Below are 13,085 nucleotides of genomic sequence, written 5' to 3'. Positions count from 1 at the left end.
GATTTTGCACAAAAGTTTTTTTTGAAGCAGGGTTTTGGGAAAAGCTTTCCATGCACAGTGATGGAGAAAAGTGCAGAACTGTGTCCTGGAGTTTGTCATCCAAGTTCTGAAGATATTTTTAGAATATTTCATTTCAGAAAGTATTACATGTTCCCTCTGCTTACGTTTTAGAGCTTGTTCTTGGCATTATTTGGTTTGTTGACCACAGTAGTTGAGACAGAGATTAAAAATATGGGATTCATTTTTTAAAGCACAATAGTTGCAAGTTTGAAAGTAGTTTTTGTTATAGCACAAACAGAAATGTGCGGTTTCTAATGGTAAAAGAAGCTTTGTGATCTCAAAGGTTTAGTTAATGCTAATGAACATGTTAGGTTTACCTGGAATTATGTAAAGGGTATCATGGCATATGCAGATTGGTTGTTTACATTGTAAATACACATGAGCAGTTACAGCAGTGTTTTAGGCCGCTAACAGATGACTGATAAATACTTGCATGAAGGTTCTTGAGTTACGTTTTTTATGTAACTTCTGGAAAGTCCCAGCAGCAGGTTTTGCTTACATTCTCAAATGTTTTGATGTGCAAAGTAAATTTTTCTGAGAACGTGATTATAAAGGTATCCAGAGGGAGCAAGCAAGAATTGGGTAAGATGTTATCGCCACGTCCACTTATTATCTGATACATTTTAAAATGGTGACCCTCACCTCTCTCTAATATATGCAACAAGAACAGGTAAGAAATGCCACACCTACTTACCCCTCCCTGCAGCCTCAACTTTTAAATTCTTCATTTTCTGTAGTTATGAACAGCGTGTGTGTATGTGTGTTAGGGGTTGCTGATTTAAGCCTCTGACCCCTTTATACCAGGGGTCCTCAAACTGTTTAACCAGGGGGGCGGCGCGCGGATGCAGTGGCAGGCAGTCATCTTCGGCTGCTTGGTTTCCCCCCCCAACCCCCGGGGGGGGGGCGGGGGGGGTCTGTAAATACCGGGGACCGGATTGGGGACCCTGGGGGGCCGTATCCAGCCCACGGGCCATAGTTTGAGGACCCCTACTTTATACAGTCTCACCTCAAGGGAGAAATTAGTTTGGACAAAGGACAAAATCACCATTTCCATTGCATCTTTGGAGTAATTTGATGAGGCCACTTGGCAAGATAAGGAACTCATGAAAGGTGATCAAAAATGGTTCTGCTGCTGTGTAGTGCAGTATTTCTCAGAGGCCCTAGAATATGAATAGGTAGGTGTTGTACAGAGGTTTGTTCGGGACGGTGACATGGAGAGTTGGCAGTTTTTAACAGCTATCCAGATACGTCCTGAGGTGCTGTTCAGAGTTGTGCTTTATAGATTAATTCAGGAAAGCTTTGTGCTCTGCAGTGTATTCCCTTGGAGAAGAGGCAGCATGGCATTGAGCATTAGAAGTGCATGTTAGGCATCAGATGATTATGACATGTAAGTCTAGTTGATCTTAGAGTAGGGTTGTTAAGAGGTTGGATAACATGGAGTCTTTTTGAGCTTTAATGGATTGAGTAGTTTAAAAGGGATGGGCTAAAAAGCAAAGTAAATGATCATAAAATGAAAAGCTTGAAAAATGGACATTGATATTGTTCAGAGGAAAGAAAAATGGAAAAAGGATCAATAAATAATCTCAGCAACATGATTTTCAATGGATAGGAATAGGATGAAGGGAATTCCTAGAATGTCAGGTAGGAAGAGAGATGCCTTAACTAGAACAAAATACCTGAGTTCCTGAACTCTCACACGGATTTTTTCAAACTTTTTGGATAAAGTTTATTCAATTACTCTGCAAACATGATTGAAATAATGTCAGTATTTGAAATTTCTCTCCACCTTATATGCAGGACATAAGTTAAATGGCTTTCCCTAACATTGTGGCAAATCCTGGCTATACCCAAGTTTATACTTTCTAAGTCAAAGGATTAGAAATTAAAAGTTTAATTGGACTTGGCAGAAGTTTGCCAAATGTTCCTTGACTAAACATTCTTATTCAAAATACTCTGCAAGTGCAAAACATGACTGTTTCAGAAAAAGAAAGAAATCTGCTGCTGTAGTAAGCAAATACTAGGAATGATAGGAAAAAAATGGAAGAAGCATCATGAATTATTTTAGAGCTATTCCAAACATACAGGATGAAACGGGTCAGGGGACAGAACTTGTAGAAAGACATTTATAATTTGTTTAGTTCTAAGGCAATTACTTTTCAGTTTTCAGGTCTTTAATTTAAGTTTTTGCCCAAGATACATTCTCTGGCCAATACTGAGGTAGGCTGGTTCCATGTCAGGATCACTGGTCTTTATCCACATAGCTCTCGAGGATGTATTTCACTTCCATGCCAAATTACTTGCAACCACCACATCAAGTGCTTGCAACCTTTTGCAGTTTTGGCTGAATGGAGGCCCCTCACTTTCTAAGAGAAGATTTTAACCTCTACTTGTCAGGCACAGCAGAAAGCCCACAGTCCCATTCCTAGTCCCTTTTTTATAAAGGATAACATTATGAAGCTATTGAAAGAATTTACCGTAGTCATTCAATAAGATTTATATGAATTCATATATTTTAAAACCCCAAACCTATGGTATTAATTTGGTTTCCTTCACAAAACTGCAATGTAAGAAGTTAGGGGGGGAAAAAAGGTTTCATACAAGTTTTTCAAGCTGGTAAGCTAATTAGTGTAGATAAATACTGACATGAAAATGCTTGTCAAGAGAGAACTGCTGCCAAAAAGCAGAACTTGGACTTGATGAATGTGAAGAACTATAATGTTCTAAATGTGTAAGTCAGCAAATAACCTCTTTAAATTCTGTATTGTAAGATCACTTCAATGATTATTTAGCATATCATTTACAAATACTTCAGCTTAGTTCCCCCACCCCAACTTCTTTTTCCTTCTAGCCTTTATCCTGGTTTTATGAAACAAATTCAGTACTTTATGAACATTTTTATTATTACATTGTTGACCACATTTAGCAGTTGTATTTTTAGTGTGGCAATCAGTTAATACCTAGAATGTAAGAAAGGAAATGTCAGAACTTTGGAGGAGGGACAAAGGACATGCTTCTTGTGATATTTTAGAATTTTCTGCTGAAATCTTGGAAGGAGTGGAGTGAGGCTCTTAAACACAAAAGACATAGTGTACATTAGAAAAGGAAAAGCCATTTTTGCATCAGCTAAGTTCTGCAGAGGTCTGAAGGCTGGTTGAAAAAACATTTTCACAAATGAGCCATTTTCACTTGAATCTGTGAATAATCTTACTTGGAAGTGTTTGGGAGACGTTAGTTTGACCCTGGCAGGAGAGGGGATGCTGGAATCCACAACTCACCTTCTGAGCAAGTGCTGTCATTATGAGAGATCCTCATCCTTTTGCTGGAAGAGTGAGTCCTCTGAAACAAGGTGTTTAGCACCAGATTGGGAACAGAAGCTTTCCACTGCAGTTCCCAGTGAGCTGCCATGCAGCACAGTTTGGCTCCTCCAGGTACTTGCAGTGGTGGTCTTGCAGTGAGATCCAGGTTGTGGCATGCACACCCCTCACTCAAGCTTCTGGGTTTTGTCACATTTTTTCAGCTGCTGTGTGTGGCGATTTAGTGGTTCAGTGGTATAGATGGAAAAAGTTAACTTCGGCTATGCAAGTTCTTAGAATCTGAGGTTCTGATACGGTTTTTATGATTGACAATTTAAACATGGGCTGTTGCCCAAAGTAATCCTACTGTCATCCCTTCAGGCCTCTCTCTGCTTCTTCCCTTGTGCTGTGTGCATATACATACGTGCTCAGCTGAATGAGGAGAACTCTGGTTTGAAAATAACCATCACAAATTCGTAACTGCCACAGTCATAGCTGTGCTGACACTGAAGCAGGGGATGAAGTAGGAAGTGCCGTTGTGTAACTCAGAGAAGCTGCAGTGCACTTAAACTGATGTAAGCCCAACTGTGAAACTGAGCTGTAAGTGTTGTGGGCAGAATGTTCAACTTTGAGGCTTTCAAATCTTTGTTTTTTTGATTCTTGGCCAGACGTTAACTTAGTGTTGGTTTTGTGAGGTTTAAAAGCCTCTGCTAAGCTCAAGAGTGAGATCTATGCTTCTGGTCTACTACCCTCTAATCTATTTTCATGTAAATGGTTTGAAATAGTGATATTTATAACATAAACAGGCATGCATAGGTCTTTTTTATTAATTTTTCCACAAAGGAGGATAAAATTGAGCAGTAATACAGACAATACTGTGCATGGTCATGCTTTCCTATTTGAGATGAATAGGGATGATAAAGGGTGACAGCAAGGCAAATACCTGATCTGAATTCAATTGAACGTGCTGTAAATTTTCTTACTGATGTCAGGATTATGAGTGTTTAGGGCCAACTGTCTTCAGTATTGGTATTGGTTTCCATTTTCCTTATCATGTCACAGTCTAAAGACTCATTTCAACTAATCTAGAGAGTTAGAAAATCATGGTCAAATATGCTACAGGCGCCTCACATCACCTGCAGTTAAAACTGACAGAAGAGAGTCAGGTAGCAGAGAGATAAATTCAGGTTCTTTGAGATTGTCATTGTTGGGTCTAACTTCAGAAGTGCATTAATTTGCAGCCTTTGGTTTTATTAGAAGTGAATGGTAAAACCTGTCTTGTTTTTGCTGTGGATTAGGTATTAATTTATATGCTTCAGATTAGCCATAGAGGATCCCCACTGAATGACAAATGAGGAACTCATTAGATAATTAAGTTAAAAAAAAAAAAAAAGGAAGAGAAGCCTACATAGGAGAAGTCCTACTGATGGATTGTTGCATCTGAGTTGAGGTGCCTTGTACAAGCTTTTCTTAAACAGGAACATTTATATGTAAGGCTTCTGTCTGCTGTTTTGCTGTGCTTGTGGGCGCACACTGGACTGTAATACTTTGTGTATTTACTTTGGTTTCTATGTGAGTTTTATATCAGTATATTTGTAGTGAAGTCAGTGGAGATGCCCATAACAGATACCACACTAACCAAAAGCAGAAACGGGCATTTTCTCTACAGTGAAAGTGAAGACAGCAGAGTGAAATTGCCAAAAGTGAAAACCAAAGGAGCTCCTTGAAATTTGACATTTATTTCCATGTGTTCTTTGTCTTCCTCTGAGATATCAAATCTAGAGTGTATAGATACATACAACTTAAATGTATGTACCTCAGTCAGTGTGATTTTTTTTTTTTTTTAAGTGAACCCTTTGTTTCTGTTCCCCAGCCTTTCTTTGAAATTATTTTCAGTTTCTGGTGGGAGGGAGAATGGTGTTTGGAGATCTGTATAACTGGGATTGGAAACTGTTTATTTAATCCGTCTGAACATGCTGTGCATCAGCACTCTTCTTCCTGCACAGGCCTGTCAATCACAATGCGCTTTCAGTTGCTTTTGCCGTGGCTGTGCTAGCTGTGCTCAAGGCCGTAGGTGTAGCTCAAGCCTTCGTGCCTGTAAGAGGCAGGTTTTACTCCATACCTACACAGTCTAAGCATGCTAAGCTGCAGTTACTGCACGGTGTGCTGATGGCGGGAAGTGGTCACAGCAGAAAGTATGTGCAAGGTGGGTTTGGAAGAAACGGCTAAGCTGCTTGGTTCAGGTTTGTTTTTCTAGTGCAGATAGTAGGAGAAGCTGTAAAATTCAACAGGCTTCAAATTGCATCATTCTCTATGTAATGTGTGACCTTTACACACTCTGGAGTTTGAGAGCTGAAGGAAAACGTTTTGGGGGGCTTTTATGAGCCTGGCCATTTAAAATTCCTTGGAGGGAGAGGAAAGCTTCCAGGTCATCCCAACCTTCCTGCATTTGCTCAAGTCATAGGAAATAAACAGTACCAAGGTTGACATGATTGTGTGAACTTCAGTAAAAGTGTTCAAACGTTTCAATTAAATCATGCACGATGTTAGTTCATGGCATGATCAAGTTTTAAAATTAGTATGATGCCTTTTAAAACACTGATCAGTGATCTTCTACTTTGAAATCACTAAAAGAGATACTGCAACTTGATTGTAGGACTAGCAGAAAGGGTTTGAAATGCTTTTTGTCAGAAATCATACTGCCAACATGTAAGGTTTCTGTAGTAATAATTTTCAGTGAAATTTCTTCCAAAAAAGCCAACTGATTTTTTTTTTAAAACAACTTTAGAAGCTAATTTAATTTTCCTTAAATTTCAGGAAGTAAAACTAGGAGCAAAAGACTTCAGTTTCCTCAAAGTAGGATGTAAAACATAGTGGTTTCATCAGAAACATTGAAACTCTGGTTTTGCCCTGTTTACTAACTACTCAGAGTTTCTCACAATAAAAATTCAGAGAGCTTGAATAGAAAAGCACTTTGTTACTGAAGGGTTTTGCAATTGTGGAAACAGCAGGATATTTGTAATTTAATGAGATCAAGAGAAACACAGGTTTTGATAATTTTGTAATTCAATGTACTTTGTCAGCTAAGTCAGTTTTACTGCTTTGTTGATAGGTGCTCTTAGTATTGCCTAATGTCACTGATTTATTGCTTCAGGGAGTGTCACATACATTCCTTTCTGTACGTGTTGCTGTTTTTCATTATAGGCCAATAGAAAGATAAGCAGTCAAGGAGTAAGTGTTGCACAGAGGAAGGAGACAGCAGAGGCCACGCAAATTTCTTGGTTTTCATAAACACATCTGCTCTCTACACTCAGGAGTATCTAGGCATCAAAAGCGTTCTCAAAATTTTGAGATTTTTTATGATATGTTACTTTTAAGATATGCTACTATTTTAATTTTGCAGTTATAAAAGGAAGGTTAGCTTCCTCATCATCCTTCTAAAGACCCAAGACCCTCATGCCCGAGTCTCAGCAAGGTTAAAACCTTGCTTTTAGGTCCCCAGCTGGGCACGTGCTCCTTGACCAGCATGGCTTTTGCCAGGCCCTTCTGAGGCAGCTGGTTGCCCTCGTGGGTCTTACAAGGAGCCTCCAAACCCAGTTCTGGCTTCAGGTGCCAGAAGGGGTGGGCAGAGGGGCTGCAGATGGGAAGGCTGGCTGCTGGGTATGGTTCCTTCATTGCTTGTGTGTGTAGCACAAGGCCTTCCTATGGGGAGGGAAGGTTTTGCATCGGTGCTATTCAGATGTGATGTGGGGGATCTGGTAGGTGGTATTTCAGAACACGCACACACCCCCACCACCTCCCCCATGATCTTTGTCTTTTGTAACTGTTGATTTTAAAACTTGAAGCAGATTAACTTGCCTTCCTAGATCCCTGTGAAGTTATCTAGATAAAAGTGCACTGAGTTTTAAATGCAAATTTTTGTCATTTCCCTGGGCATCAGCAGGATGTAATTTGCTTTTGTACTTCAGCACTCAGGCACTTGTGTTCACAAACACATTTTCTCTGAAGTTACTTACGTTTACATTCTAGTCCTGTAGTTAGGTAATTCAGACAGCTTAAAAAAAAAACAAACACCCAAACAACCTCAGTCTAATTTTTAACAAGCTTGAAGGAAGCTAAACATGAGAAGGTTAAGTTGGCAACAAAAATTTTATGGTACTGCCACCTGACTGTGCTGCAGCGCTCTATCTGCTATTTGTTAGTCAGATAACTCAGAATGACGGTGTGCCATTATTTGCAACCATGCTTTCTGCTATTCCCTAAACTGCCGAGGTGAATGCAAGTAGCGCATTTTATACAATGTAGTGCCCAGCGATTGTCCTCTGTGACATCCAGTAATCAGACATTTTGTATTAGGCTGTTTTATTTACATATAAAAGCATTTAGGCTTGACCTTATGCTGTAAACTAGAAACAAAGTGTTGTAAAGCACTGTAAATCAGTAATTTCCTGCATCTCCTTTTCTGAATACCTAAGGGGGAAATGTTCTGCCTTTCAGCATATTTTGCAGAGCCTGAGCTAGTCTTTACTGATCAGTCTTCAAAAAAGATTTTTGTGTATGGACATGAGAAAAGGCACTGAAAATCATGTCTTATAGTATTTTCCAAAAAATAATACTGGCTTTATTTGGGGAAGTATTAGCACAACCTTCTTGCAGATGTTGCTGAGGTCCAAGTGACCATAGCTGTAGCTAGTTTACCACGTAAATGTACTCAGATCTTGTATAAATTGTTCAGATTTTCTTCCCCTTTTTATTTTTTTTTGCCCTTCTTTGCTAGTTCAGCTACATCTTTTGTTGTTAGAAAAAAATTAAAGCAGATATATTACATTGTGTTAGGGTTTCTTCAGTGTTTTTTAAAGATCCTAGAGTAGCTCCATGGATACTCCACGTGTTTTAGAGTAAGATACTTCTGACTTTTATCATTAACTAAGGGACACGCATATGTTTGACATTATTAGTTAGATTTTTTCCATCTCAGATCTGTGAAAAGCCGGTGCTGACATACTAATTTGAGAGCTGTTTGTGGCACGGTTGTACAAATCTACAGTTTGTAGTGAAGGAAGCCGACTTATGCTGTAAATCAGTGAAATTGCCCTCAAGGAGCGGGGTGGCATGAGCACTGTAATAGCTACCTCAGAACTAGCTGCAACACTTCGAGACGAAACAGTAGGAAAAACAGTCAGGAAATGTTCAAATACTAGATTTGTAAAATTACTAAGAAATAAGTATGAAATTGGTGTAACATCAAAAAATATTGATACCAGTGTCTTCCAAGTTTTTGTTTCAGATCTGTTCAGAAAGGATATTGAAAAGTTTGGGGTATTTTGAGTGATTTTTATACTCTTCTGTATCACGCTGTCAAAATGCAATTATTGATTGTGAGATTGGGAAGAATGTATTTTTAATGAAGACTACATAATAGCCCAAGTGGGTTTTTTAATCATCTTTTGTTAATGTGATCTCCAGTGCACTACTCCTTACCTCTATAATATTTTGTCTGATCATGAAGTAACTGCTTGTAAGGCAGAAGTGTTTAACTGAAGACATCTTGTTAAATTCTGTCAACTGAGCACTCAGCAGCCACTTTTAGAAGACATTTCAATCTGAAGAAAATCACACATGATGAAGAGAAGAAAGAAAAAACTAAAGTTGTAACAAAACTATCAGTATGACAACATCTTGGGCATGAACCCATGCCATAAAAGAGTGTTGATCTAAATTTGAGCCAATATTTCTGTGACTACCATTATGGAATATCTCAAGCTGTTACCTTGGTTTATACCTAGTATTTGCTGAAGGGAGACAAACCTGGCAGTCATCATGCTGCGCTCAGCTTTCAATGCAGAAACATATGCAGAGCTTCTAAGTCCACTGTATAAAACAGTTTTCATGCTCATGTTGCCATATTTTGTTATGAAACATGGCATATTAGTTTTGGAATTCCAATTTCTTTGTCCTGTTTTTAAGATTATATGAAGCACATTGCAAGATATTGATAGTCTTTTTGCTTTTACATATCGTGGTCTGTTCTTAATGGTTTCAGGACATGTACCATCCCCTAGCTAATATTACTTTATCTGGAGAATTGGTCTTTCTGCACATGTAGCTCATCCACATCCTCTTTAGATTGTCAGTTGGTATCCTTTTCTGTTCATAGTATGTTTACTCCTTGGTCATGTTGGTAAAAGATGCCGTCCTGCTCTTTCAGAAACTGCTGCCTACAAAGTTTCCTGGCACACTTGCCGCTTTTAGCTGGATTAGGAGGGTTGGTGGTGGTATGTTGTACCTAAATTTGTCCAGCTAATGAGAAACTGGATAGAACGTGAGACTTGAAACTGAATTACTGGCTGTCCTGTTTCAGCTGGGCTGTGGTTTAACCCAGCAGGCAGCGAAGCACCACGCAGCTGCTCACTCATCCCACCCTGCCCTGCCGTGGGATGGGGAGAGAACTGGGGGGGGGGAATGTAAAATTCATGGGTTGAGATAAAGATGGTTTAATAGGACAGAAAAGGAAGGGAAAATAGTAATGATAAAAGAATTTGAATATACAAAGTAAATGATGCGCAATGCAGTTTCCCACCACCCGCTGACCGATGCCCAGCCAGTTCCCGAGCAGCAGCCCCCGGCCAGCTTTGCCCCTGGTTTATATGCTGAGCATGGCACCGTATGGTACGGAATAGCCCTTGGGCCAGTCCCGGCAGGACAGGGTGTTAAAAGTAATCTTTACAGTGCAGCCGGGGAGAATGCTTTTGTCTAATTATTTTTATCTAATTCTTTATTGTTATTGTTGTTGGTATTATTTTCCCTTCCTTTTCTGTGCTATTAAATTGTCTTTTATCTCAACCCATGAATTTTACTGTTTGGTGGTATTTTTTTTCCCCCCGATTCTTTCCCCATCCCACTGGGAGGAGGTGGAATAAGTGAACGGCTGTGTGGTGTTAACTGTCTGCAGGGTTAAACCACAACACTGGCTTTAACCAAGTATCTCAGAGGCACTTCGTTGTTGTCATGTCTGCACTTGTACTTTGAAAGATAGTTCCTGGAACTGCCCTTTATTGTTCTTCTGGGAGCCGAGGCTGTGTAAGTCAATTAGAAATGAAACTTCTAGAAAGCTTGATGTGGTACTGTGGCAATCTGCTTGATTGTTACAGCAGCCATTACAGAAATACTTTTTACTGAGATAGGCATTTTGTGACCCCAGAGTTCTTCTGAAGAAAGTAAGTGCTTGAGTGCTGTTTTGTCCCTGAGTGTAATTTTTCATCTATGGAAATAACTACAGAAGTGGTTTTTCTTAATACTGTGTAATGTCAGTTAACGTAATGGTTCTCCAAAGCATCTCTTCTCTAATTCCTGTACGAAAAAGTCTTCACACTTTCTAATGTTTTCCTAGTTGAAGGTTGTTGGTGTGATTCTCAACCTCAAAACGTTTGGCAGGACATTGTGTTGCTGACTGATAAAGTATCATTTCTGACAGTTAAATGATTCACATTGGATAGGTTTTAGTTTACATATTGTATGTGATTTCTTGCGTGGAAAGGGGGGAAAACTAGTATCAGCTTGGTTTGTTTTTGAGACCTTTGGCTTTCACCCAAAAATCTTGAGAAGTAAACTTTGTCCAAGAATTAGTCACACTGAAGCCTGGTTACACTGGGAAGCTAGGTAATAAACATGTTAATTACTTCAGATATAGATTATTTCGGTAGCACCACTGCTAGTGCAGACCACAGATCCATCTGGAAGAGGCTTGTAGCAATTGCTTTGGGGAAAAAAACATGTGGAGGACAAGCCTACTATGCTATTTTCTTGGATAATGTTCAGCAAACAATACGCAGTAAGGGTTTTTGTATTCTGTAGTGCTTTGTGGACCTACATGTGCAGTTTTATTTAAAGGCAAAGTGGATTTTCCACATTCACATTTTGTAATGGTTACTTCCACAGCTGAACACTTGAGCTGTACAATAAAGTAGTTGGTTTTGGCTATTGCTTGATAATTTCATTTGGTGACTCTAATAATCCATGGGCTACTATACTGGCATAATGATAACTGTTTTATTATTTTTCTGTTAATTCTTTAAGCTTTGGCCTTTGAGTGTTGAGTTGGTGTTTTCAGAATGACACGTACTCACCCTGATTTTTTTTTTTTTTTTTTTAATAATGGCAACATTAGAGCCCTTTTTTAAAATGTAAAGTTAAGGTCATTTCCTTCTCTTCATTGTTTTTGCTTTTATCATCACTGACACTTACAGCTATTTTATCATTCTCATCTGGTCACTGAAAATCATGAGTTCTTATTGTAGTGTGTTTGTTTTTCCTAAAAATAATTTTGTGCTTCTAGCACTTTTGTCTTCCCTGCCTCACCAGATTTTCCTGTCATTTGTGAATGTTAAACAGCAGCGGTCCCAGCAGAGAGCATGAGACTTCACTCATAACTTCTCTCCACTGTGAAAATTGATCATTTATTCGTACTTTCAATAGCTGTCATTTAGCCAGTAACTGCATTGGCATCTGCCCTGTGGCAGCACTTACTTTAAAGAGCCTTACCTGAACGACCCTGTCAGAGCCTCAGATCTGAAGATCTTCTGCAGGATCATCCCATTCAAAGGTGCATTGACTGCTTTAGGGGAGAAACCTGGGAATTTGCAAGGCATGTCTTCTTTCTCTGCCCTGGTACTGCCACTGAAAGGTGGTGTCTGATGTTACACTCCAGCAGCTCGTTCCTGTCTTGTCATTTGACAAAGCGCAAACAGTTGCATCGCCAAAGGTGAACTGGGTAGGGGAGCTGCTCTGAATGTAAAACTGAGGACTCCCCTGCCAAATGTGTTTACATAAAACAACAAAAAACCTCCAACTAAATAAAAACAGCAACAAAACATCAGGTCCCTTGGCCAGGTGTCAGAGTGTGCTGACAGAAGAGGGACTGGGGATGGTGGGGAGGAGGGAGAGCAGGCGCAGGTAGATGGAGACGTTTGGGACTGTCTTTTGGTGGATGACTGGCTTGTACTGACTCAGAGTATTTGTGTAATTAAGGCTTTAATGTGCTGAATATTAACTCTTCAGTTACTGAGCAAGAAAAGGAAATTTTCTTTATAAAAAGCGCTGTAAGTTGTGTGAGTCTTGAGCAGATGAACTACTGAAGTGGTGGAAGAGCCAGCTGCAAGCCATGTAGTAGCAGTCCTCTCAGGGTCATCCTGAGTAGTTTAAACAAAACAGTTGAATCAAAATGTAGTTCTGCTTGTTGACGCCTTTTAAAAACTCCTTTTTAGAACTTTAACTTTAAAAAGTTAGTCTCACAGACTTGGCAAATAGGAGCAGTCCTGGTGACCATGGTTTATTTTGCTCTTCAATATTCAGCTGGTGATTAGTTTGCAGAGCTACAAAGCAGTAACTGTGTCAGTAGTTTCCCTATTTGCAGAGCGTTATCATCAGTCTGTTATAATTTTTAACATACCAGTAGTGTTAGTCACTATCAACACAGAAGGTCTGTCATCTTTACGGTTAAAATTTAAAAACTGAAGAAAAAAAATTTGAAGTTGATGAAACCCCCAGGCTGTCTTAAATTAGTTTCACTTTTAAATTTATCTCAACTTTGTTGCTGCTGTTTTTAAAAGCAGCTATCACTCCAGATCTCTTGCTGTGCCTGTCAGCTGTTTATCTTGCTCTGATATGCTGCTTGAGTTGGTTTTTTTTTTTCATCTGTCCACACACCTTCCCATAATATCGAGGGAAAACACA

At 39.3% G+C, this 13,085-nt stretch overlaps 1 protein-coding gene across 2 annotated transcripts in view; it reads left to right on the top strand.

Annotated features, from left to right (window-relative positions):
- RB1 (RB transcriptional corepressor 1) overlaps positions 1–13,085 on the top strand; it is an 82,105-nt gene that overhangs the window by 54,313 nt on the left and 14,707 nt on the right. The gene's annotated exons all lie outside the window — the stretch shown is intronic.

The sequence above is a fragment of the Falco punctatus genome, assembly GCF_963210335.1.
Source record: "Falco punctatus genome assembly, chromosome: 2".
Classification (NCBI taxonomy): Eukaryota; Metazoa; Chordata; class Aves; order Falconiformes; family Falconidae; genus Falco; species Falco punctatus.
This window is presented reverse-complemented; position numbering and strand designations above follow the sequence as displayed.